The sequence below is a fragment of the Panthera leo genome, chromosome B3, assembly GCF_018350215.1.
Source record: "Panthera leo isolate Ple1 chromosome B3, P.leo_Ple1_pat1.1, whole genome shotgun sequence".
Taxonomy (NCBI): Eukaryota; Metazoa; Chordata; class Mammalia; order Carnivora; family Felidae; genus Panthera; species Panthera leo.
The window spans coordinates 17,949,734-17,976,726 of NC_056684.1; the positions used below are offsets into that span (position 1 = coordinate 17,949,734).

The window sequence follows — 26,993 nt, forward strand, 5'->3', positions numbered from 1 at the left end:
CATGTTGAATAGTTAAGCAATACTTGGTAATATGGCATTTCACTATGAAAAGGACATGAAGTTTTCTTATATGAGTGTTAGTATGGCTTGTGAGTGATTGTGAAGCAGTTGGTGGATAGACAGTTATTTGAAATCAGATGAGAAAATAACACCAAATGTGGATGGATGTGGCTTATAAATCTTGTGGTAGACTGTGGTAGCTCATATTCATTTGAGTTGTTCTTTCTTGGATGCCTTGCAATTTATTCTGCATTTCTAATTTTAGTTTCTCCATTTCTTTTTGAATTCATTCACCTTTTAAAATTCTCTTTCTGTTTTATCCACTTTTTTTTTTTTTTTTTTTTTTTTTTTAGTTTTTGAATTGCTGATTCAAAGTAGTTTTCATATCCTTAAATGTTTGTCTGGATGTCTTTGATTTGGAGTATTGACTTACCTTTTTTTCTTGCTTTGAGTTTGTTTTTGGCAGTGGGTTTTCCTCAGTTGGTAAGTGTCAAATTCAGTTTCCTGATTTTTCTGGATTTCACTTTTCTTTTGTTCATTTTTATGGTATTGGGGTGTTGTACAGTATTCCTAGTTTAATGGTGCCCTCTTCTGTCAGTATAGAACAGTCCTATTCAGTTGATTTTTGTTTTAATGGTTGGAGAAGGGTTGTGAGACTTCCAGTTTTATAATTCTCTTTGATCATGCAAGACCTTAAATTTTATCCTTGTTCTGTTTCCTATTACCGTCCAATTGCCAAAGAACTCTCTTCCTTTCCTTTTGCCTGTTTTCTCCCCCAGAAGCTATGTGTTTCAAAGTTGTGTCCCTTTATGTGGCAGCCAGTGCCTTAAATGGCACCTGTTCCTTTAAATCACCAGAACTTTGCACTTTCTTACCTGTAGTCTGTGTTCTGATCTGCCCAGACACTTTTCCAGTATATCCAGGTTTAGGAAAGGTTTCATACTTTCAGTTTTCATGCAAATGACCCTGAGGCTCCTTTGCTTGCCTCCTTGCCACCAAGCCTCTGTGTTCAAGTAGGGGTGGAGTGACAGCCTAAGAGATTAAGTGCTAGGATTTGGGGGATTTTTCTGTTTTCATTCACAGTTGTTCTGCAGTATCAGCAGTCTTTGTCTTCAGGCTGTGCTGAAAACATGGTTTTGTATAGAACTTCTTTTTCCTTTCTTGCTTTTTTTCATATGGTTTAGGGGGAATATTTTTAGAGTTACTTAGGTATACCATCACGGTTGTCCTCACTGAAGTCTCTACTTCTGGGGGAGGAAGAGCAGAAATCTTGAATTATGCTGCCAGTGCTACAAAGCCTTTAGTTAGAAAGAGACCTAGGCATTCAGCTTCCACTGGTGAGCTAAAGACTCTAGAAAATACCTTGTAAGAGAAATAAACTAATCAAATTTAAATACTCTTCATTCTATTAGCATGCAAATGCAGTTTCTGGTATTACAGGAGTCTTAAGTGCTTTTCTCTGTAAAGCAAAGTTACTAACTCAAAAAGATTTTTTTATAGAATGTATATTGGAAATGCCTTGGTTTTATTATAACATGAATGAGTTGTAGGCCTATATTTAGCCAAGGGCTTCTTGGTACTTCTTTATTCTAATAGCAAGCCAGTATGTGAACTTTTGGGAGAAGGTAACTTTTAAACTTGGGAATTGATCTGATAGGTGTTAACTTCTTTGAAAATTAAACTACATGTATCTCTTTTCGTTCTTTTTCTACTCTCTCTTGGTTTTCTCTATTTTATGACCTTGACAATTGTCTTTTGATTACAGTAAATGGTAGGTGTGGGGTTATTCCTTGCTTAAGTACTCATTATTATGTTTAATAAGATAGCACTAAGTCTGTTTACTCTAAGTTTACTGGGTTTTTTGTCTTTTATGCTATTTATCTGTCTTGTTAACATGAGAAATTAAAGTTGGAATTACGTTGGTTCTAGAATTCAGTTTAAAATATTTATTACCTTAAAACATTCCTTTTCCTAGAATTAACAAGTTTTTTTTGTCAGTATTTCATGTTGTTGGAGTAGACATGGACTTGTTTGAACTAGTCACTGTACATTTTTAAAAAATAAAAGTACCAACCAGGATTGAAAGGTGTATTGACTTTAAGCATCAGATATCTTACATATATATTAAAATCTTTTGTTATTAATGATACATCTTTGGAATTCTCTACCTGGCTTTCTAATGGTGTTTAAAAGCCAATCAGTACCTATGCCTAGTTGTCTTTGGATCCTCATTTATAAGCTTTCATTTGTTTTTCCATAGTTTCTACAAATCTTAATGACTTGTCATGCACTTTGTACATTTTCTTTTTATTGTCTTCCCCTTTTTCTTTTGACTGGTAAATATGGTAGCCCCAAAGCAATGTCCATGGCTCTGATCCTTCACTCCCTCTTTTGGACTATCCCTTATCTGTTATCAGTGCTTTAACTGTTGTTTTTATATTATTGGTTCTGAAATGAAAACACCTATGAGATATAGCTATTTGCTTCTAGGAGATAATGGCTTAGGTAGGGTAAAATTCCCACTAATTGCTGTGCTGTGCTAATTACCAAGTGATGTGTAAATCTTAGACTCAGTGAATGAATTAGGGAGTTCAGGGAAGGAAAGTTCAGAAGTGATGGGGGGGGCTGCTTCATGGAAGAATTGATATTTGAGTTGAATGTCAAGTTTTATTGTCACAGATACAGAAGATACTCCACATAGAGCAAACAATTGAAGCAAAGGAACTAAGACAGGAAAGTTAGAGGTATGTATCAGACTTAGTTTGGCTTTTCAGAAGAAAAGTAAGGCTTTTCAGAAGTGAAGTGTGGCGGGGGTGCCTGGATGGTTCAGTCTGTTGGGCATCTGACTTTGGCTCAGGTCATGATCTCATGGTTTGTGAGTTCGAGCCCCATGTTGGGCTCTGTGCTAACAGCTTGGAGCCTGGAGCCTGCTTTGGATTCTGTGTCTCCCCATCTCTCGGCCCCTCCCATGCTCATTCTCTGTGTGTCTGTCAAAAATAAATAAACAGGAAAAAAAAAAAAAAAGGAAGTAAAGTAGGAAAGAGGGCTTGAGGCCAGATTGGAGACCATCTTGAATATTGAGCAGTTTGGACTTTGCTTTTTATAGTTAAGGAAGAGATGTTGAAAGTTTTTAAGCATGGAAGTAACCAGTGCCTTCTGTAATATGCCCATACAAGATAATGATGCTAATGTGTGTGTCTTTTTTCATTACTAAAGCTTAGTTCCTTAAAGAATTCTCCCCAGCAACACTTTTTAAAAAGCACAATGCTAGGCTCATTCTTTAATTTGATTGTTTGAAGGGAATTGGTGGGGATACATACCTTTCAGGTAGAAGGCATAGGTAAAGATGTCTTTTCTTGTTTTCCTGTGTGTCTTCTGCATCCCACTTCTTAGTCTCCTTTCCAAGGCTCTGCTCTCCATAAAAAAACAGGTTCTTTCCAATTAAAAAGTTTTTTCTTTTGAAATCCAATAGTACTTTGTATCTGTCTTACTGTAGTTACCATGTTTGATCTTATACTAAGGGCAGTAAACCCATACATGCTGCATTGAAGATTTTTATGCTGGTGTGTTAGTTCCTGCATTCTTTTCTTGTAGGTTCTTGGTAAATGTAAATGAATCTTTAAAAATTTTTTTGTTACATTTATTTATTTTTGAGAGACAGAGAGAGACCGAGCACAAGTGGGGGAGGGGCAGAGAGAGAAGGAGACACAGAATCCGAAGCAGGCTTCAGGCTCCTAGCTGACAGCATAGAGCCTGACATGGGGCTCGAACCCACAAGCCGCGAGATCATGACCTGAGCCGAAGTCAGACGCTCAACCAACTGAGCCACTCAGGCGCCCCATAAATGAATCTTTAAATTCCTGTCTTTCAAATGACCCTTTGTAAAGTGTAAAACCTAGGATCTGGATTCAACTAGGCTTTTAAAACGATGCCTTTAAGACATCTCTACTCCTTCTGGTCCAGATCAGTAGTTCTTAACGTTTTTTTTCTGCTGTGAGATGAAATTTTGACACGTGTAACCGTGGATCTACTTAGCAGAGAAGTAAAGTATTATAGTAGTTTATAATTGCCACAATTATTCTAGGTTATGTTGTAGATAATGTGCAGTTCTTAGGGCAGTAGTTATAACTTTTCCCCGTTCTCTTTCACTTAAGAAGGGGTATCAGAATCAGGCACTTTAGAGGTATCAAATAACTTTCAAGAGAAATCACAAGTTATGGTATCCATCTTTCATGGTAACTTTAAGACCTTTTTTCTTTCCCTTTTTGTTGTTTGCAATGGAAACTTTATATATTTGAAATACAATTCACATACAGTGTTATATTAGCTCTAGTATACAATAGGTGTTCAGCAGTTCTATACATTACTCAGTGTTCAGCACGATAGGTGTAGTTACCATCTTGTCACCAAGATGGTTATTACCATCTTATTGATATATCTTATTACCTATGCTGTATTTTTCATCTCTGTGACTTACCTATTTTGTAACTAGAAGCTTGTATCTCATAATCCCTTTTATAGGTTTGGCCCTTTTCTTCTGGATTTCTTCATTTCCATTTGTTCAGGTGTTTTTGTTGTTTGTTTTAAATAGGGAGAATCCTATTTTAATATGGGTTAGATTGGTAGTCTGGATTTTACACCTGGATTCCATTTCATTTCTATAAGCTTTAGAATTTGGTCGCTAAAAAGACCTTTCTAAGGCCTCTTCCAGTTCAAAACTTCAGGAAGTTGCAGAATATCATGAACACAGTGTCCAAGCTTTTCTAGATTCTGGCCAACATTTATATTAATATGGACATCTGTTTGACTTTACTGGTTTACCAGACTGTTTAACCAAACTGGTATTTATGTGGCTATTATTTTAACTACTTAGTGTCACATTTTACAGTATGCTGATCTTTAAACTTTTTTTGTTACTGTTGTTTTGGTGTGTGGACAAAATGTGCTTCTTGTTATTGAAATGTGGGTAGTTGAGGACTGTTGGTTCTCAACTGGGAGAAGGAATACTGGGAGTATTAGCCATTAAGGTAAGGTTAAGGGGTAGAACAAATGGAACTTGAGCATTTGAGAGGTCACATCCTTCACTTGAAGAATGACAGTATTATCAGATATGTAATAAATATTAAATATTGTGAAAACTGTCAGTAATCTTGCTGATTATAGATTGAGGGGGTTGGTAAGTTATATGGGAGAATAAAATAGGTCGTAGTAAATTACTTAAAGTGCCTAATTTATACCTGTGGCATAACAACAGGTATGTCTATCACTGTGGGGGGGGGGGGTGTTACTGTAATGAAGTGAGATTATAGAAAAGAAAATCTGAAGACACTCTAAATATGTAAAGGGGAGCCTGGGTGGCTCAGTTAAGCGTCCGACTCTTGATTTTGGCTCAGGTCATGATCTCATGGTTTATGAGTTCAAGCCCCGTGTTGAGCTCTGTGATGAACATGGATTCTTTCTCTCTCCCTCTGTCTCTGCCCCTCCACTTCTCCCTTCCCCCATCCCTTTCTCTCTCTCTCAAAATAAATAAACTTAAAAAAAAATGAACACATATATTCACACAGAAACTTGTGTACTAGTGTTCATAGTATTAGGTAAAAAGTGGAAACAACTCAAATGTCCATTAATTGATGAATGAATAAATAAAATGTGGTATTTCCATGCAATAGAATATTATTTGGCAGTAAAAAGGAATTAAGTATGGATACATGGTACAAAGTGGATGGATCTTGAAAATATTGTTGAGCAAAGTAAGCCACAAAAGACCATATGTTGTATGGTTTAATTTATGTGAAATGTACAAAATAGGCAAATCTATGCAGACAAAAGTAAATGCTGCAGGTATAGGTGGAGATAAGGAATGGGGAGTGACTGCTAATGAGTACTATATTTCTTTTAGCATGATGAAAATGTTCTGGAACTAGATAGTGGTAGTGGTTGCACATACCTTGGAATATAAAAAAACATTCAAGTGTATTATTTAAGTGGGTGAATTAATATGGTATGTTAATTATTTCTTAATAAGGTTATTTTCTTTTGTATTTTTGTAAAACAGAAGCTGTGTGAAGAGGTATTTTGGTCCTCATGGGTAGTTTGGAGGATAATAGATGAAGGTGGAAGGTCAAGGAGGAAAATGGGCATTTCTTGGCATTAGTATACTATTGCATGATGACACAATACTATCTTCTTTGTCCACTAAGAATGTAATAGGTTGTGTTTTAGTGGACTGTATATGAACCCAGCTTTGTAACCTTACTTAGCATTGAGGTGGGAATTGTGCGTTATCCTAGTTGAGAGGATAGTCTGGCCTTTCTCTTATCTTTGCATTTTTTGTCATATTAAATTCAAGTGCTTGCCTGTTTTCAAGGTAGTGCGTAATTGTGTTCTGCCCATCTGTCCACCCTACACTCTGTTTTGCTCTTTTTGTTGATACCTACTCATGTTTGTGTCATCTTTCCTTAGTTCCTCTAATTGGAATAGTCCCTGGTCTCCTGCTTAGAATCACTTTCTTAAATGCTTCCTTCTGTGAAGTTTTATTGACTTAAAGATTTTTCTTGTGACTTAGTATCTATTTGTTTATAAATCTGTTTTTTTAGGGCCTAAGTAATTTTTTCCCCAGTTCTAGTATCAGATATTAAATGATACCAGTGGCTGGCTCCTCCCCGCCCCCCCCCCCCATAATGTTTTTGCAATTCATCCATGTTTGTGTGTAGTTTGAGTAGTTTGAGTAGTTTGTTTTTAGAGTTGCCTAGCATTTCATTATATGTCTAGACCAGTTTCTCCATTCATCTTGCTTGGACACTCCAAATTTGGAGCTATAATGAATAAAGCTACTCTTGCATTTGAGTATAAGCCTTTGTGTAGACCTATGTTTCCATTTTTCTTGGATAAATACCAAAGAATGAAATTTCTGGGTCACATAAGTGTATGTTTTACCTTATAAGAAACTGAAACTGTTTTCCAAAGTAATACGATTTTACAGTTCACCAGCAATGAGAGTTGCAGTTTCTCCATATCTTCAACACTTTGCATTGTCAGCTTTTCTTTTTTTTTAATTTTTTTTTAATGTTTATTTATTTCTGAGACAGAGACAGAGCATGAGTGGGGGAGGGGCAGAGAGAGAGGGAGACACAGAATCATAAGCAGGCTCCAGGCTCCCAGCTGTCAGCACAGAGCCCGACATGGGGCTCGAAGTCACAGACTGTGAGATCATGACCTGAGCCAAAGTCGGTCACTCAACCAACTGACCCACCCTGGCGCCCCTGCATTGTCAGTTTTTTTAAGTTTAGCCGTTTTAGTGGGTATATACTGGCATTTTGTTACAGTTTTATTTTGCATTTCTTTGATGAGTAAAGATATTAAACATTTGTCATTTGCTTACTGGGTATTCATTTGTTTTCTTTGGTGAATGTTCAAGTCTTTTGCCCATTTTTTTCAAGTTTATTTTGAGAGAAACAGAGAGTGGAGGAGGAGCAGAGAGAGGGAGAGACAGAATCCCAGGCAGGCTCTGCGCTGTTAGCACAGAGCCTGTCATGGGGCTCAAACTCACAAACCAGGAGATCATGAGCTGAGTCAAGATCAAGAGTCAGATGCTTAACCAACTGAGCCACCCAGGTGCCCCTTGCCCATTTTTAATTGGGTTTTTTGTCTTCTAATGACGGAACTGTAAGAGATTTTTATACATTCTAGATAGAAGTCTTTTTCTTATTTTCATTATTTTACTTTGGCTAGTTTCTTTGAGTATGTGGCTTGATTTTTATCTCCTTAATGTTGTCTTTCAAAGAGAACAAGGTTTTAATTTTGATAAAGTACTGCTTGTTGACCTTCTAAAATTGTCAATTTTGCCTTTTTGTGGTATGTCTGATAAATCTTTGCTTTACATGGGGCAGTAATAATTTTTTGTCTTGTGTTTACTTCTGGAGGTTTTATAGTTTCGTTTTTACACATAGGTCTGTGAAACATTTTGAATTAATTTTAGTGAGTGGTAGTAATTTTAGTGAGGTAATATCAAGATTCATTAATTTGTTCTGGTACCATTTGTTGATAAGGCTTTTTCATTTTAATTACCTTAGTGCCTTTGTTGACTATCAAATGACCATATGTGTGTGGATTTACTTCTGCACTCTATTCCTTTGATTTAGGGGTGTGTGTGTGTGTGTGTGTGTGTGTGTGTGTGTGTGTGTGTTTTAACATTGTGCTGTATCTTCCAACTTTTGTTTGTTTTCAAAATTGTTTTAGTTATGTTATAATTTTTTTTAAATGTTTGTTTATTTTTGAGAGAGACAGAGACAGAGCACCAGCGGGAGAGAGGCAGAGAGAGAGGGAGACACAGAATCTGAAGCAGGCTCCAGGCTCTGAGGTGTCAGCACAGTGCCCGATGTGGGGCTTGAACTCACAAACCACGAGATTGTGACTGGAGCCGAAACTGGACACTTAACCCACTAAGCCACCCAGGCGCCCCTGTATTATAAATTTTTAATTGTGAATTTCTGCAAGAACACTTGCTGGGATTTTGATTGGGATTGTTTTGAATTTGTAAATCAATTTGCAGAGAAGCAGTATCATAGTAATATTAAGTGTATGGATCTGTGAACATGATTGTTCCTTTTTTTTTTTTATGTCTTCCTTAATTTCTCTCAGTGTTTTTTAGTATTCAGGATAATAGTCTTGCACATATATTGTTCAATTTGTCTTTAAATATTTCATACGTCTGATGCTAAGATGAATGGTATTTTTATTTTTATGTATTAAAACATTTTTTTAAATGTTTGTTTATTTTTGAGAGAGAGAGAGAGACAGAGCATGAGTGGGGAGGAGCAGAGAGAGTGAGGGAGACACAGAATCCGAAGCACGCTCCAGGCTCTGAGCTGTCAGCACAGAGCCCGATGTGGGGCTCGAACCCAAGAGCCATGAGATCATGACCTGAGCCGAAGTTGGACACTTAACTGACTGAGCCACCCAGGCACCCTTGAATAGTATTTTTAAAAAGTGTAACTGTGCATTTGTCATTATTGGTATATAGAAATTTGATTTAAAAACTATAGATCTAAGGCTGGCTCAGTCGGTAGAGCATGTAACTCAGTTTCATGGTTGTAAGTTCAAGCCTCATGTCGGGCATGGAGCCTACTTTAAAAAAAAATACATTACAATCTTTATATAAAGAATATTGATCTTATATCCTGTACCCTTGAAAAACCCATTTTTACTTCCAGCCACTTTATTGTAGGTTTTTTGGGATTTCCTATATATGTTGTCATATCATATGTGAGTAGAAGCTGTTTTCTTTCTTTCCTTTCCAATCTAGATCCTTTTTTTTCTCCCTGTTGTATTGTAGTTATTGAGATCTTTAGTAAAATGGTAGAAATAGTGAGCGTGTGCATCCTTTGTTTATAATCATACAGGAAAAATAAAATCAGCCCTTTATCATTAGCTGTAGGTTTTTGTAGATGACTTTCATTAGGTTGAAAAAGATTCCTTCAGTCCTAGTTTGTTGAGAGGTGTTCCCCTCTACTGCCCCACAAATGGGTATTTAGTCATGCACAGATATTTTTTCTACCTCTTGAAATTAATCACTTTTTCTTTTTTAATATGTTAATACAGTAAGTTACCAATGTAACTAAACCAACCTTGCATTCCTAAGACAAACCCCATTTATATTGATATTTAACTTTTTATATATTGCTGGATATGACCTGCTTATATTTTATTAATAATATTTGCATCTTATATAAACGAGTGATAATTAGTATGTATTTTCTTTGCCTTGCCTTGCTGTGGTGTCAGGATTATTCTGGCCTTATTAAATATGTTAGAATGTGTTTCTTTTTCCTCTGTTTTCTAAAAGAGTTTGTGTAAGACTGATATTGTAGATGTTTAAGGGATTCACTAGGGAAGCCATCTGGGTCTGGAATTTTCTTTGTGGGAAGCCTTTTGATTTTGAATTAAAATTTCTGAATTGGAGGATTATTCAGGCTTTCTTTTTGTGTCTGTTTTGATAATGTGCATGTTTCAAGGAATTTCATTTATTTCATTTAACTTGTCAAACTTATTGGCAAAAAATTGTATTTACTACAAACTTAATGTGCATTTAATGTTTGAAATATCTGTAGTAATGTATTCGCTTTCAGTTCTAATGTTAGTAATTTGTGTCTTCTTTCTTCTTTTCTGGACCAGCCTAGCTAGGGGTTCTTTTCAAAGAACGAACTTTTGGTTTCTTTCTTTCTTTCTTTCTTTCTTTCTTTCTTTCTTTCTTTCTTTATGTCATCCATTTCACCAATTGCTACTTTTATTATTTCTTTACCTCTGCTTTTAGTTTAATGTTCTTTTTCTCTACCTTCTTAAGGTGGAACTAATTTAAAACACCAATGTTAAACCTTGATTCTATTCAAACGTAAATACTTAAAAGATATAAATTTCCAAGCATCCTTAGCTCCACCCTATGTAATTAGGTATGTGTTTTTATTATCATTAGTTCCACGTGTTTTTAAATTTTCCTCATGAGTTCTTTAACCTATGGGTTATTTAGAAATGTGTTAATTTACAAATAACTGGGGAATTTTCCAATGTAGTTTTATTACTGGTCATTAATTCTTTTGTGGTCTGAAAACACTTTCTGGGGAATGTGTCTCTGCTTGCTGGATGAGATGCCGCTCCATTTATGAATCCTTTAATAAAGCAAATCAGATCTTCAAAAAGAAAACCTTTCATGTGATTTCAGCTCTGATAAATTTATTATGTGTCTTGTTTTATGGTCCAGCATAAATTCTCTCTTATTGACTATACCAAGAGACATGAACAACTCCACTGGTTCATAGTGTTGTTCAGGGTTTATATATCTTTACTGATTTTCTCTCTGCTTGTTTTACTAATTGTGAGAGACTGTTGAATTTCTAGCTATAATTATAATTTTATCTATTTCTCCTTTTAATTTTGTCAGTGTTTCACATGTTTTGAAACTCTGCTATTGACTGAATAAACATTTAGGATTACTTTGTATTTCTGATAAATTGACACATTAAGCATTATGATGTATGTCCCTTTATACCTGGTAAGATACGTTCCATTGTGACCTGCTTTGTTTGTTATTAATATAGGTATTCCACCTTTCTTGTGATTAATGTTTGTATGGTATATCCTTTCGTATTTTATGCTTGATCTATCTATATCATATTTAAAGTGGGGTACATCTCTTTATCCAGTATGACAGTCTCTGCTTCCAGTGTAGTGTCATAGTCTCTACCTGTTAATTGGGACATTTAGATCATACATATTTAATATCATTATTCACACAGTTGGATTTAAGTCTATTGTTATATTTTTTTAAATTTTTTTCTGTTTTGTGTTTTCCTTTTTTTGGATTGCTTATTTTTTAGCATTTCATTTTACCTCTTTCTTGGCTTATTAGTTTTATTAGTTTCTTTTTTAGTAGTTGCTCTAGGGTTTTACAGCTTGCATCTTGAACTTATCACTTTATGAATAATGAAAGATCCTTAGTACAGTGTACTTTCAGTTTTTTCCCTCTCATTCTTTGTGCTATTTTTGTGATTTTATTCTACAGGTTATTGTATGCTACTGCCACTTTTGCTTTACACAATCAAATATCTTTTTAAAAATTAAAGATAAGAAAATAGATGGTAAACATTTCACATTTTTGTTCTTCCTTTGTGTGGAAGTAAGTTTCTATCTATTTCTATTTCTATTTTATTTTATTTTATTTTAATCTAATTTTTTAAAGTTTGTTTATACTGAGAGAGAGCTAGCAGGGGAGGGGCAGAGAAAGGAAAGGGGGAAATCCCAGGCAGGCTCTGTGTTCAAATCCACAAACCATGAGATCATCACCTGAGCTGAAACCAAAGAGTTGGACGCTTAACTGACTGAACCACCCAGGTACCCTCTGCTGTTTCTTTTTTAATTAATAAACTTATTTCTTAGAACAGAAAAACTGAGCTGAAAGTACAGAGTTCCCATATACTTTCCTCTTTCCTTTCCCCTATTCTCCCTTTTGCTTTGGCCCCCAGTGTCCCCTGTTAGTAACAGTTTGCACTGGTGTGATAAATTTGTTACAGTTAGTGAGTCAGTATTGGTACATTAAAAAAAATTTTTTTTATTATTTTTTTTACATTTATTTCTGAGAGACAGAGACAGAGCATGAGCAGGGGAGGGGCAGAGAGAGAGAGGGAGACACAGAATCTGAAGCAGGCTCCAGCCCTGATCTGTCACCACAGAGCCTGATGCAGGGCTCGAACCCATGAGATCCGTGAGCTGAAGTCAGATGCTTAACCAACTGAGCCACCCAGGTGCCCCTGGTACATTTTTATTAAGTAAGTTTATAGCTTACGTTAGGGTTCCCTCTCTTGTATAATTCTGTTATCCTTTTTCTTCCTGAAGAATTTTCAGTCTTGTAGTGCATACCTGCTGGTGACACATTCTCAGCTTTTGTTTGTCTTAAAATGTCTTTATTTGCCCTTTGTGAAGCATATTACTGCTTTGTATAGATTTTGATTTGCAGGTTTTTTTTTTTTTCTTTGTAGCACTTCAAAGGCTTTTTTTCTTTGTTTTAAACTTGTTTGTATTGTTTTTGACAAAGAGCCTGGTAATTCTTATCTTCGTTCCTCTGTTTGTAATGTGTCTTTCCCCCACTTTGGCTGCTTTTAAGATTTTGTCTATATTACTGGAATTCAGCAGTTTCGTTATTATATGAATTGGTGTGATTTTTCTTGTGCTTAACCTGTTTTTTGTTCACTGAGTCTCTTGAATATGGGTTTAGTTTTTGTCAAATTTGGAAATTCTTTGGTCCTTATTTCTTAAGATATTTTTTCTGTCTCCCCAACCCTCCAGGACTCTAGTTATACCATTTTTAGACTGCCCTTGATATTCCCACAGGTACTTGATGCTATTTTTTGTTTGTTTCTTTTTTTTTTTTTCTTTGCTTTCTGTTTTTATATTTTCAAGTTAGGGGTCTTTTTTTCCTGCACTGTTTTAATCTGTTGCTACATCTATCCAGTTGGTTTTTTATTTGAGATACTACATTTCTCATATTTAAACATTTATTGATTCTTTAAAAAATAGTTTTTTTCTTCAAATCCTTTCATACATATCTTTCTTTCTCTTTCTTTCTTTCTTTCTTTCTTTCTTTCTTTCTTTCTTTCTTTCTTTCTTTCTTTCTTTCTTTCTTTCTTGTTTTATTTATTTTTGAGAGATAGAGTGTGAGCAGGGGAAGGGCAGAGAGAGACAGAAACACATAATCTGAAGCAGGCTCCAGGCTCTGAGCTGTCAGCACAGAGCCTGACTGGAACTCACAAACTGAGAGATCGCGGCCTGAGGTGAAGTCGGATGCTTAACCGACTGAGCCACCCAGAGCCCCATAAACATAATATTTTAAAGTTTATGTCTTCAAAGATTTAATCTCTTTTGTTCCTGGGTCTGTTTCTTCTGTCAGATTTTCCCCCTAGTATGTGTCATGCATTTCTCCATTTTCTTATGTTTAGTAAGTTTTGATTGACTCTTGGACATTCATCACACTGTTGTCTGGATTTGTTGATTTCCCCTGGAGAGATTTTAATTTTGTTTTGGCAGGGTGTTACATTTCTTGTAGATCTGTTTGAACCTTTTGAGGCTTGTTTTTAAGCTTTGTTCTGGCAGGTCTAGTGTAGCCTTTGCTCTAGAAGTAGTTTAGTACAGCTACTAAGTGATAATTGTGCTTCAATTTCTACTGATTGCCCCAGGTTTCAGTGGGGTTTTTCTCCTTTTTGGTTGAAACTTACACATCCCCCAGTCTTATGTAATCTTTGAGAACTTTTGAGCCTGCCTGATCATTATTCCTTGCCTGACCTTGTAGAGTTTCACTTTACCATGCACAGGTTTTTATTCAACAATTGTGGAGTATATGGTAGCATTTAGCCACATTGTGGCTATTGAGAGCTTGAATTGTGGTTAGTTCCAATTTAAATATGCTGTAAGTGTAAAACACACTGTCAAGAACTTATGGGAAAAAAAAGAATGTAAAATATCTTTTTTATATCAGTTATATCCTGAGATGATAATATTTTGAGCACATTGGGTTAAATGAATTGTGTTAAAATTAGTTTTACCTGCTTCATATTACTTTTTTTTTTTTTAAGTTTATTTATTTATTTTGAGAGAGAGAGAGAGGGAGGGAGAAAGAAGCCTAAGCAGGCTCTGTGCTGTCAGCACAGGGCCCAATGCGGGGCTCGAACCCATGAACTGTGAGATCATGACTTGAGCTGAAATCAAGAGTCGGGTGACTGAGCCAACCAGGTGCCCCCCTCATTTTACTTTTAAAATGTATGTGCTAGACAATTTAAAATTACATTTTAGGTTCATGTTGTTTCTTTTGGGCAGAGCTGCTCTAGAAACTCCTCTACAGATTTCAGGAGTGCTTTCTGTTCTTAAACTCCATCCTCCCTGCTACTGTGCCTTTCAAATTTCCATTACTTCAGTCTTCCGAAATTTCGATGTCTGTTTCTTTTACTAAGTCCACGATATTATACTTGGCTTCCCATTCCTGCAGAGCCCTCCTGACACCTTGCATACAGCTATTTGAGGGGACGCTTTTTCTTTTCTCAGGTATCACAGTGCTTAGCTGCTTGGTGTCCAGTTTTATATATCTGATCAGTTTTCTAGTTGAGTTTATTGGGAGAGCATGTCTGGTACTTAGTTACTACATCATGGCTGGTACTGAAAATCTTATTAAGGCGTGAATAGTTTGATGCCCATGTGTGAGAGCTGACCCTCGCTTGAATTAAAAATGCCAGTGATGCTGAACCTAAGTTTTCATTACAAAATGAAATTAATATTTGAGCAAATATGCAGTACTTATTGTGTTTACAGACTGTTATATATATATATTTATTTGTACTTTATAGATAAATAGATGTAGATAAGTTTTTTGTCCTGTTTCATTTTTCTCTTCATCGGGATTGATTTTAAAGCTGTTTGTTTTCATATAGAAATCTCTTTTTTTTTTTTAATGTTTATATATTTTTGAAAGAGAGAAAGAGAGACAGAGGTGAGTGGGGAGGGGCAGAGAGAGAGGGAGATACAGAATCTGAAGCAGGCTCCAGGCTCTGAGCTGTCAGCACCAAGCGCGATGTGGGGCTCCAACTCACGAACCATGAGATCATGACCTGAGCTGAAGTCGGATGCTTACCCAACTGAGCCACACAGGCTCCCCAAAACCTCTTATCTTAGACACTCATTATGCTCAGATCAGAGGTATCCAGTGAAATTTTGATAACTTCAAACATAAAGCCATAATTTTCTTCATAATTATATTTTTTTAAATCAAGACTAGAGGATTTTAGGAATCCTTAGGATTCCTAGGAATGCTTAGGAATTTAGGTGCTTAAGACTTGAAACTAGGAATGTTAATACCATGTCTGATAGCACTTTGGTTTCATTTTGCTTTCTAATTTATTGGCATTCACTGATTAAGCATTTAATTAACAAGCTAATATAGCAGGAGATAGGCATTAGGGAGCAAATTATCTTGGGTCATTCAGGTCTTCAGTTATTACCAGCAGTTGTATTAGGTGTTACCTGTTTGCTTCATAAAATGTAGTAGAGATATTTGAAAAGAGGAATTTGAATCTCAGTCATTTCATTTAACTCTTCTTGTTAATATGGGAAATTGGAAGTTGATAATGACTTGTGCCACAGCATAAATTACGATATTTGACATTTAACCTTTATTAAAATGATAGTGTCTTCAAAGGTTTCATTTGTTTCAGAGTACTTCTTTAAAGTTTTTTCTTTTTTTTTTTTATGACCTATCCATGTGATTTTTGTGATACTGTCTTAAGTTTTAGTTCTGGTAATTATCATATGGAAATATAAGTCTTACTTTAAAAGTTATTGAGAAATTATCAGTATATATTATTCTTGTTTATGCAAGCACCCACCTGTATTTGTCAGGGTACCTGTCATATATAGGTATTGATGTACTGAAGCTGCTCAAATATATCCATCCTCTGAGATTGAGATTTGCTTTTCTGTCTTTTGAATCCATTGCTGTATACAGGATGCATTTATTTTTGTCATGTATTTAATTCATTTAACAAAAGCATGAACTGGGTTCAGCTGTTTAAAAGCATGCCTGGATTCAAATCCCAGCGACACCATTTGACTAACTTAGCTATGTGACCTTGGCAGGTACCTTCTTAGTATTTCAGTTTCCTTTTTTAAAAATTATTTTATTATTTTTTTAATGTTTATTTTTGAGAGAGAGTGTGCGCAAGCGAGGGACGGGCAGAGAGAGAAGTAGACACAGAATCTGAAGCAGGCTTCAGGTTCTGAGCCGTCAGCACAGAGTCCAACGTGGGGCTAGAACCCATGAACCATGAGATCATGACCTGAGCTGAAGTTGAAGCTTAACTGATTGAGCCACCCAGGCACTCCTATTTCAATTTCCTTTTAAGGATAATAGATTATTGTTGGCTTTACCTCTGTTATACATTAAAGCAGTTAGGATACTGATTAGTATATGATAAATACTCAAATGTTGCTGCTGCTGCTGTTGCAGTTGCTTTTATTATCATCACCCCATTAGGTCTTCCCTGGATACCTTTTCTGAAATTTTAATCCCTTCCCTATGATCTTACTTAATTCCTTGCTCTGTTTTTTTCTTTTCAAGGACTTTCTTCTAACCTGTTATATACAATAATATATTCCTCATTCACTGTGTATTGTAGTTCTTCCCCAGTAGAATGTAAGCTCCATGAGGTCAGGCATAGATATAGGGACTTATCCCTATCACCTAGAAAGGTGCCTGGAATATATTGGATGCTCAGTAAATATTTTCTGAATAGATTATATTGAATTGTATCCTAGTTATTGACTAGATATTGGAGATACAAAAATGAATGAAGTTCCTTCTCTAAAAAAAGGCATAGAGTATAATAGAAGATACTGATACAGAACTAATTGTAATAATTTTGCCCCCTGGAAGTGATGTTGATGGTAAGGGTATTCTTGAGGTTGCTATCACAGAAGATGCCATTAAACTGGGAAAGATTTGTTTTAGAGACAGGGGAAGATTTTTTCCAGCAGAGGTAAAAACTTGAACAGAATTACAGAGCTTGGCATTTTGGGCCGTGGCTTGTAGTCCAGGTTAACAACAATGTTGGTTAATTAGAAATGGAGGGGGCTAGGAGGTTGGTTGGAACCAGATTTGGGAGTGATAGCAGTTGGAGGTACAGGTTATCTAGCTCTTGTCTGGACAGAAGCAATGAGATTTGGAGTTCAGTATATGAAATTTAATGATAACTAGCACTAGCATTTTAGTTTTGGTTTTATTTTGAGGGTAAGAGTGCGTTTCATTATAGATTATAGTAAAAGAACTTGATTTTTGGAATATTTTCTTTAAGAAACTATTTGAGAACTGTGTACAAAACTCAAATCATTAATAACGGTTCATTTATAGAATTGAGAGTGAATTTTTGATACAAGAAAATATACCAGAATGTATCAAATTTGTGTTTAGCAATTTGACAGTAAATAACCAATTAAACCTTAGTTTCTTCTGTGACACACAAAGCTAGTGTTGAAATACATTTAAAAATGTTTAGTTTTGTTTAGATCGAGGATTCATGAAAAATAGTTTCATTTTGGATTTCTGGATTATAGAAGTTGGTTGGTGATGAAACTGTATTTAAGGAGGTTTTTTCTACATTTCGGTGTAATTAAAAGCTGAAATGGCTTTTTAAATCAAGCTCCTTTTAACCTTGCAAAAAAAAAAAGTCTGTGTGTTTTAAAGTTCAAGCCTTTAATACTTAATTCATTAATACAAAAAGAATATTTGGCAGTTTGTGTTTTTCCCCAGCTCTAGAGGAGGTATTCATTTCAAATAGAAACAAAATTGCTGTATCATAATAATTAATATTGCTGAATCAGATTCAAAAACTGGTATTTCTTTGGATAAATTACTGTTTTTATTTGATGTAACAGATTTATTTGGGGGTTGGTAGAATTACCCAGTCATGGAATTCTAAGTTATTGGATTAGCATCGTAATTGATCCTGGCCAGTCTGGGTGAGGAAGGCGGGTGGGTGCTTTTACCGTCTTTCCCTTTTTTACCTAACTGCCTTCCTACTATTCCAAGCAAACTGGATTATTCCTTATGCACTAATCCAGTAGTTAGTATTGACCAGTGTTCCTTTTTTATTTCAAAAAAATATTTTTTTTTTAACGTTTATTTATTTTTGAGACAGAGAGAGACAGAGCACGAATGGGGGAGGGTCAGAGAGAGGGAGACACAGAATCTGAAACAGGCTCCAGGCTCTGAGGTGTCAGCACAGAGCCCGATGCAGGGCTCGAATTCACAGACCGTGAGATCATGACCTGAGCCGAAGTCAGCTGCTTAACCGACTGAGCCACCCAGGCGCCCCCAGTGTTCCTTTTTTAAATGTGAATTATTGACAGTGATGAGTTTAATGTTCATTTTGGGTATTTCATGTTCATTATGTTCATTCCATCGTTCCCTTTAAAAGATAGTGAAAGCTACAAGTATACACATTGTATTTGAATACAAACGTATTTTATGGCAATGCAAGTCACTGACCCTTTGACAATTTTCTAAATGAGAACATAATACAATGACTACTTTCAGCTCTTTTAGTAAAACATATATTCAGTAAATATAATAAGTATAAGCATATAAATATAAGCAAGTAAATGTAAAGCATATCAAAATAAGTGGAGGATAGGAAAATGGGACCTAGGAAGCCAATTTGTGAATCTAGCAGTACATAGAATATCACTGAACATTTAAGTAATACTTCTTGAAAAAAATGGGTTAGTGACATTAGAAATTCTCAATTGGCCAGCATTATGTTTTTATTAGACAAATGCAACAAATTACTTTCAATAAATTATTTTTCCATTATTCAGTATGTGTTTGTGGTGCTATCTGCCAGACATATAGTGTTGAGAGTTGGAATTTATAATGATGAAATGTATATTTAATTCTTTTTTAGAGTTAACACTTACTAACCCATCTCATATTTTTTTCTTTATTAAGGAATTGCCTTTTGTGAAAAAGGAACAAAGAAGAGTTTTCTGCAAGGATCATATTAAGTGCACTTTTTTGCTGATACATCATTTCTAGTAAGACATTTTCATTTTTCTATGTTATGAAGTAAATAATTGAATTTTTTCTTTTTTTAAAATCAGACTGTCTTGTGAGCTTTGAATTGCAGTCTTTTTGGAGTTTATTTTGAGGTTTATTGTAGATGAATTAAGGAAATTTGTAAAGTCTACTTGGAGTTTATTGTATTATACAGTGACAGTTTCTCATATATTTTTTCTGGTATTGCCAAGATAATCCCACACTTTTTCATCTTACCTACTTCATCTTCCATATCAATTACCTTTACTTAAAAAAAGAAAAATTCTGTCGTTCCAATTTTAGTATATGTGCTGCCAAAGCAAGCACAAAAGAAAAAAATTCTAAAGTAAGTAGTCCATATTTACTGTGACAATAAATAGGAGAAAGGGAGGGTTTGAGGATCTGAGTTAGACATTAGCTGAGAAAGATATTCAGATGAAAGACAAAGCGAGAAAATCTAGCCATGTTTCTTGAAATTCCTTAGGAAGGATGAAAGAAAAAAACTAAGCAGAGGTAGGAGATTTTTTTTTTAAATGCAGGCTTCTGTTTGTTACTTTGAATTTGTCACCTTAAACATTTTTTTTTTTTTTAATTTTTATTTTTTAGAGAGGGAGAGAGATAGTGGGAGCAGGAGAGAGGGGCAGAGGAAGAGAGGAATCCCAAGCAGGCTCTGAGTTCACTGTGGAGCACGACTTGGGGCTCTATCACATGATGCTGAGATTATGACCTGAGCCAAAACCAAGTCACTGAGCCACCCAGGCACCCCTGCCACCTTAAATCATAGGCCCATATTTGCAAAGCCCTGGAGTTGGCTATTTGACTTTTAAAAACTTGGAGTGGTCTTTGTTAATGGTTCCGGTATGTTACATCTGTAGTTTTTGTGTTTTAAGTCAACATTAACATTTTATAAAGTACATATTTTTTATTTTTTCACACTTATTCATTTTAGAGAGACAGAGAGTGAGCAGGGAGGGGAGGGTCAGAGAGAGAGGGAGACACAGAATCTGAAGCAGGCTCCAGGCTCCGAGCTGTCAGCACAGAGCCTGACGCGGGGCTGGAACTCACTGACCGTGAGATCATGACCTGAGCCAAAGTCAGATGCCCAACCACCTGAGCCACCCAGGCAGCCCAACATTAACATTTTAAATATTAGATATCGTTGATCATGCCTGATGATTATGTCAGTAAAAACTGCAGGGGGGTAGTACTTAACATTTTTTTTTGTACTTGTTTTAAGAAATAATTTTGCTATTTAAAGTGTAAATTTTTTTTGAGAATTAAGTGATGTAAAAAACTTTTATGAACTTGCAAAATGAAAATGAGTTCTTTGTTAAAGTACTTTACTCTGATACTAGTTTCTTATGGTTATATATTTTTCTTGTAAATCTTGACTGAGGAGAGGTTTTTAATGCTATCTTTCAGTAGGGGGAACTGGGAGAAAAGGCATTATTTTTTCAGTTGAATCAAAGTATCCTTCTTAGTCCAGAACTTGGACACACACAGGCAGAATGGGAATAGTGTAGTCTAATTCATATTTTTAAATATAATCTTTTTTAGTTTTCTGAAAATCTTTGAATATTGGTTTTTTCTCTTTTTCACCTTATTTACATTTCTTTTGTCCACTAACTGCTCAAAACTCTGTGATTTGAGTTACAGCACTATAGGAATTTAGCCATTCTGATTGATGCCTATAATTAAGAACTTTGCACCTTCTGTGAACCTCAGGGATGGCTGTGGGCATAACTTAAGCTGTTGTATTTTGGGGCTCTATCACATGTATTTTGGGTCCTGTTTAAGCTTTAGGGAATCCTTTATGATGCTTCCTCCACTAGGCTTTATGGATGTATACAGTTTTTTATTCTTCATGGCAGGCTTTTATGGCTCTGAGGGTTGTGCTTGAATTAATAACTACTTGCTTAGGAGTACCTAAGGTTCTGAGTACCTAGATGGGAGATGCTCCTTCCTTTTGAATAGATTCATATGCTGACTGAAGGGCTTCAGATCAGGGATTTTCCCTATAGTTCTGCCCTAATTTGGAGTAGAAATTGGAGAGGTTGGCACAGAGATTGGGCAAAACTTTTTCTACCTCTCTTCCTTTCCCTCATGTATTTGAACTGTTTTGGGCTCTTACATTTTAGGTTTGTGATACACTTTGAGTTAATTTTTGTATATGGTATGAGGTAAGGGGTAAGATTTATTTCTTTGTGTATGAAAGTCAAATTTTTCCAGAAGCAATTTTGTAAATATTATAATTTTCTCTGTTGAATTACCTAGGCACCTTTGTTAAAAATCAACGGTTTATTTTAAAACTTTGTTCATTTTATTGATCTGTGTATCTGTTTATGGCAATACTGCACTATCTTGGTTACTGTAGCTATATAGTAAGTCTTAAAATTGGGTGATGTAAATCCTCCCAACTTTGTTCTTCTCTTTCGAAGTTGTTTTTATACTCTACATCCTTTCCATTTCTTTCTGTGTGTTTTATTTTATTTTATTTATTTATTTATTTATTTTAATTTTTTTTAATGTTTATTTATTTTTGAGACAGAGAGAGACAGAGCATGAACAGGGGAGGGGCAGAGAGAGAGGGAAACACAGAATCTGAAACAGGCTCCAGGCTCTGAGCTGTCAGCACAGAGCCCGACGCGGGGCTCGAACCCACGGACCGTGAGATCATGACCTGAGCCGAAGTCGGATGCTTAACTGACCAAGCCACCCAGGCGCCCCTCTTTCTGTGTATTTTAGAATCAGCTTGTCAATTTTTACAGAAAAGCTTAATGGGATTTTGATTGTGCGTGCTTTTATCCTAGAGGCTACATTGGGGAGAATTGACCTGTTAAAGATGTTGAGTCTTCTGATGCATGAACTTGGTACCTCTCCCTGTTTGCATCATCTTTTGTTTTACTTAGCCGAGTTTTCAATGTAAAGTTATTACACCTGTTTTGTTAAATTAATCCCTATTTTATATTTTTATGTTACTGTAAGTGGTAGTGTAAAGAAAATCAGTTTTCAGTTGTTTATTGTTAGTATGTAGACTTTTGATTAATTTTGTGTTAAACTTTGTAATTTGTGATTCTGCTAATTATTACTTCTAGTGGCATTTTTTATAGTCCTCAAATGTTCTGTGTAGATCATGTTCTGTGTAGATCTTGTCTGTGAATTAAAGACTGTTACTTGCTCCTTTAAATTTTTTATACCTTTTATTTTTTTGCTTGCTTTATTGCATTGTCTAGTCAGTAGTCCCCATGCAATGTTGAATAGAAGTGGTAAGCTGACATTCTTGCCTTATTCCTGATGTTAGGTCAAAAACATTCAGTTTTTCACCATTAAGTATGTTGTTAGCTATAGGTTTTTAACAGATACCCTTTATGAGATTAAGTTTTCTTCTATTCATAGCTTGCTGAGAATTTTTTTTCTTATCATGAATGGGTATTGAATTTTTACCAAACAGCGTTTCTGTATTTATTGAGATGATCACATTCCCCCCCGCCCCTTCTTATCTGTTAATGTAGTTAGTTACATTGATTTTTTTTGAATAGCATACCAAGGAATCATGCATTTTTGAGATAATCCCCACTTGGTCATGATTCGTTATACTTTATATATTGCTGGATTCATTGCTAAAACTTCATTAACTTTTTTTTATCATCCGTGTTCATAGTAGGTATTGGTTTGTAGTTTTTTTTTTTTTAATTAATTTATTTTGAAAGAGAGAGAGACACAGCATGAGCAGGGGAGGGGCAGAGAGAGAGGGAGAGAGACAATCCCAAGCAGTCTCCGCACTGCTAGCACAGAGCCCTATTCAAGGCTTGAACTCATGAACTGTGAGATCCTGACCTGAGCCAAAATCAAGAGTCAGACGCTCAACCGACTGAGCCATCCAGGCACCCCAGTTTGTAGTTTTTAAAATAATGTTTTATCTGCTTTTTGTATCTAGACAGCGGCTGGAGTTGGAAAGTTTTCCTCTTCTGGAAAAGTTTGTTTACATTTGGTGTTACTGCTTCTTGAAGTGTTTGGTATAATTCATTAGTGAAGACCTCTGGGTTTGGAGTTTCTTTGTGGGAAGGTTTTAAATGATGAACTCGATTTCTCTGATATTGGGCTATTTAGATTTATATTAATTTTTCTTGAATAAGCTTCAGTTTGTGTCTTTCTTATAAATTTGTCCATTTCAGGTAAATTGTTCTATTTATTGGCATAAAGTTGCATGTTATATTCCCTTACTCTTATGTTTGAGGGATTTATAGTGATATCCCTTCTTTTGTTCTGGCATTAGAGATTTTGCTTCTTTTTCTAAAGGAGCAATTGTTATTTAATTTTCCTTTTTCTGCATTTTACAAAGTTTGTTTTGTGTTTGTAAGAGTTCAGAGAATTTTTAAATTTACTTTGTGATTTTTTTTGTGACCTATATAATTGCCAAATATTTGGTTAATTTTGTAGATCTATTTCTCTAATACATTTCTAATTTAATTATGCTGTGATCTAAGAACATATTTTGTGTATTTATTATGAAGTGCAGAATGTTGTCTGTGTTAGTGAATGTTTTGGTTTTGTGGGCACTTATGCCATGTGATCTGTTGTTGAGTAGAACTTTGTAAAAATGTTAGTTAGGTCAAATTAGTTGATAGTATTCTTCAAAGTTTAGTTCTCTGATTTTCTGTTTGTTTCAGTAATTGCTGAGAGAGAAGTGTGGAATCTTCAGCTTTAATTGTGGATTTGTCTGTTTTTTCCTTTCACTTCTTGGTTTATGTATTTCAAAGTTCTAATATTAACTAAATGCATTATTTAGTTTTCTTAAATATTCTTGATGAATTGGGTTCTGTATCTTGAAATGTCCCTTTTTATCCCTAGTAATATGTTGTGAAATTGTTTCTGAAGTGGCTTGCATAGTTTCTGACAGGTCTGCTGTTTTTCTTAGTATGCATGACTCCTCCCCCCACACCCCCTTCCCCCCACCATGTAATTTTTCTATTTTCTTTGGTCTTAAGACTTTTTCATTTAGTCATTTGATCATGATGTGTCTTAGTATATAGTTTTCTTTGAGAAAAATCCTTGTTAAGTTTTGTTTGTTTTTAACCAGATTTGGGAAAATATTGGCACTATTTCTTCAAATATCTCACTTACCCCAGGTGTTTTTTTCAAGGTTGAGGAGGGAAATTTATACATTTGAACTGTTTTGGCATGACACTTACACTTTCTCTCTCCCCTTCTCCCCCCGCACCCCCCCCCCCCGCTTTTTTTTTTTTTTTTTTTTTTTTTTTTTTGGTATGGTTAATATTGTCATGTTTCCAGGTTCACTGATCTTTTCTTCTGCAGCATATTATCTGTTTTTAATATCATCCAGTGTGTTTTTTATTTCTGATAATTATTTTTCATCTCTGGAAGTTTTATTTCTTCAGTTTTTCTTCTCATCATGTTCCTATTTTCCTTTACCTTTTCTAACATTCAGAGCTTATATTTTTAATCATTGTTTTAATGCCCTCATCTGTTAATTCCATTAACTTTATTTTATCTGAATTTCTTTATATTGATTGAAGTTTTTTATTATGGGACACATTTCCTGCTTTTTATTTTTATGTTTATTCGTTTTTGAGAGGCAGAGATAGAGTGTGAGTGGAGGAGGGGGCAGAGAGAGAGGGAGACACAGAATCCAAAGCATGCTCCAGGCTCTGAGCTGCTAGCACAGAGCCTGACGTAGGGCTCGAACTCACAGACTGAATCACGACCTGAGCTGAAGTCAGATGCTTAACCAACTGAGCCACCCAGGCACCCCTCTTGCTCTTTTTTAAATATTTATTTGAGAGAGAGAGAGAGAGAGAGAGAGAGAGAGAGAGAGCACGCGCCCGCGCATGCAAATGGGGGAGGGGCAGTGAGAGAGGGAGACAAAGGATCTAAAGCAGGCTCCATACCGACTGCAGAGAGCCCCAAGTGGGGCTTGAATCCACTACCCACAAGATCATGATCTGAGCCGAATTTGGATGCTTAACTGACAGAGCCACCCAGGTGCCCCTTCCTGCTTTATTTTTTTATTCCTTATACTTTTTTTTTTGGATGGTGGACATTGTACTTTGAGATCCTAGGATGAAGAAATTTTTTATATTATTTTACATAGCGTTGAATTTTTATTTTTGTATTCATACAAGTTCCTTGGTATCAGCTGAATCCTTTTGAGTTTTTTTTTTTTAAAGTTCTGTCAACAGTGGTCCAGAATGTTTTTTTTCTTTTTTCTTTTCTTCTTCTTCTTCTTCTTTTTTTTTTTTTTGTTGTTGTTGTTGTTGTTGTTGTTGAGAGAGAGAGAACATGCAAGTGGGACAGAGGAGCAGTGGGAGAGAGAGAATCTTAAGAAGGCTCCATGCTCATCATGGAGTCTGATGTGGAGCTCAGTCTCACAACCCTGGGATCACGACCTGAGCTGAAATGAAGAGTCAGATGCTTAACTGACTGAGCCACCCAGGTGCCCCCAGAACATTGTTTAATGTAGGGTTAATTTAGTTGTCCACTAAGGTTCTGTCTTTCTGAAGGTTATAATCCATGTCCATTTGAGGATTATTCTCCAAGTAATCCTAACAAATATTGTAAAATCTTCATTCGTTTGTTTTTATTTTGTATTTTGAAGGAAAATTTTTGGCCCAAGAATAGCTTAAGCAGTCTTGGAAGAACAGATCAAAGCAGGAGAATTTTCTTTGCTCAAAACTTATAAATCTATAATAAATACTTGCATGAAATAATGCCACAAGGATAAACAAAAGAAGTAAAGAGTCTGGAAGAGGGCCAGTGTGTATGTACATGGATGCTTGCTTTATGACAAAATTGGCACTCTACCGTAATAGGGAAGGAATTATTTAACAAATGTTACTAGAACAATTGGTGATCCATAGGAAAAAATGACTCATCTCGATACCCCATGCAAAAATCAATTTAAGATTGATTTGTACATCTGAATGTGAAAGGCAAAACTATAAAACTTTAGAAGCTAATACAAGGAGAACATGTTCATAAAAAGTATAAGAAGAAATAAAATCCACTAATATAAATAAAACAGTTGGTACATTTCATTACCTTAAAATTAAGAAATTTTATTCTTGCAAAGTCAAAGGAGAATAGAGAGGCAAGCCAGAGTGGAAGAACATATTTGCAGTACATATAACAGACCAAAAGCATGTATCAGAATATTTAGAGCACTTCTACAAATCAGTCTGACAAACAATTCAATGGAAAAATGGGAAGGGACATGAAAATACACTTCATAAAAGGTGTAAATATGCAAGAAATAAGTGAAAATGTGCTTAACATCATTAGTAATCTGAGAAATATAAATTAAAACTGAAGAGACTCCATCATAAACCACTAGAGTGGCTAAAATTTAAAAAGAGGTTAACATTATAAGTTTTGGAGAGGATGTTAAGTTATGGGAACTCATTAAACACTGCTGGTGCAAATGTATGTTATTACAACTTCTTTAGGAAACACTTTGATATTTGCATACCCTGTGACCCAGTAATTTACTTTAGTGGGTATATTCCTGTGAGTAATGTGTGAACATGTACACTAAGAGATGTGTTAATAACATTGGTAGCAGCATTGTTTGTAATAGAGTCAAACTCAATACATTGTTCTTCAATAGGACTGACTAAAATTGTGATATGCTCATACAGTGCAATACTTTACGGCAATAAAAGTGGATGAAGTACAGTTACATGCTGCAGGGTGAATTTCGCAAGTATGTTTCTCAAAAGAAGCTAGAAACCATTCAAAATTTGTGATTTCGTTTATGTAAAGTAAAATGAAAACACAAAAATAAAGCAGGTAAAATGTATACATTTTATGTTTATGTACAATTATATGTTAACACCAGAAATGCCAATTCCTG

General features: G+C 35.3%; 1 protein-coding gene across 6 annotated transcripts in view; it reads left to right on the forward strand.

Annotated features, from left to right (window-relative positions):
• MEF2A (myocyte enhancer factor 2A) overlaps positions 1-26,993 on the forward strand; it is a 163,138-nt gene that overhangs the window by 16,022 nt on the left and 120,123 nt on the right. For 5 of the 6 annotated variants that reach the window (XM_042941138.1, XM_042941140.1, XM_042941135.1 and 2 more), the window contains exon 2: positions 19,037-19,122. The exons of the other annotated variant lie outside the window; for it this stretch is intronic. The gene's annotated coding sequence lies outside the window, so the exon portion shown is untranslated. The remainder of the gene's footprint in view (positions 1-19,036; positions 19,123-26,993) is intronic. 6 annotated transcript variants of the gene reach the window in all.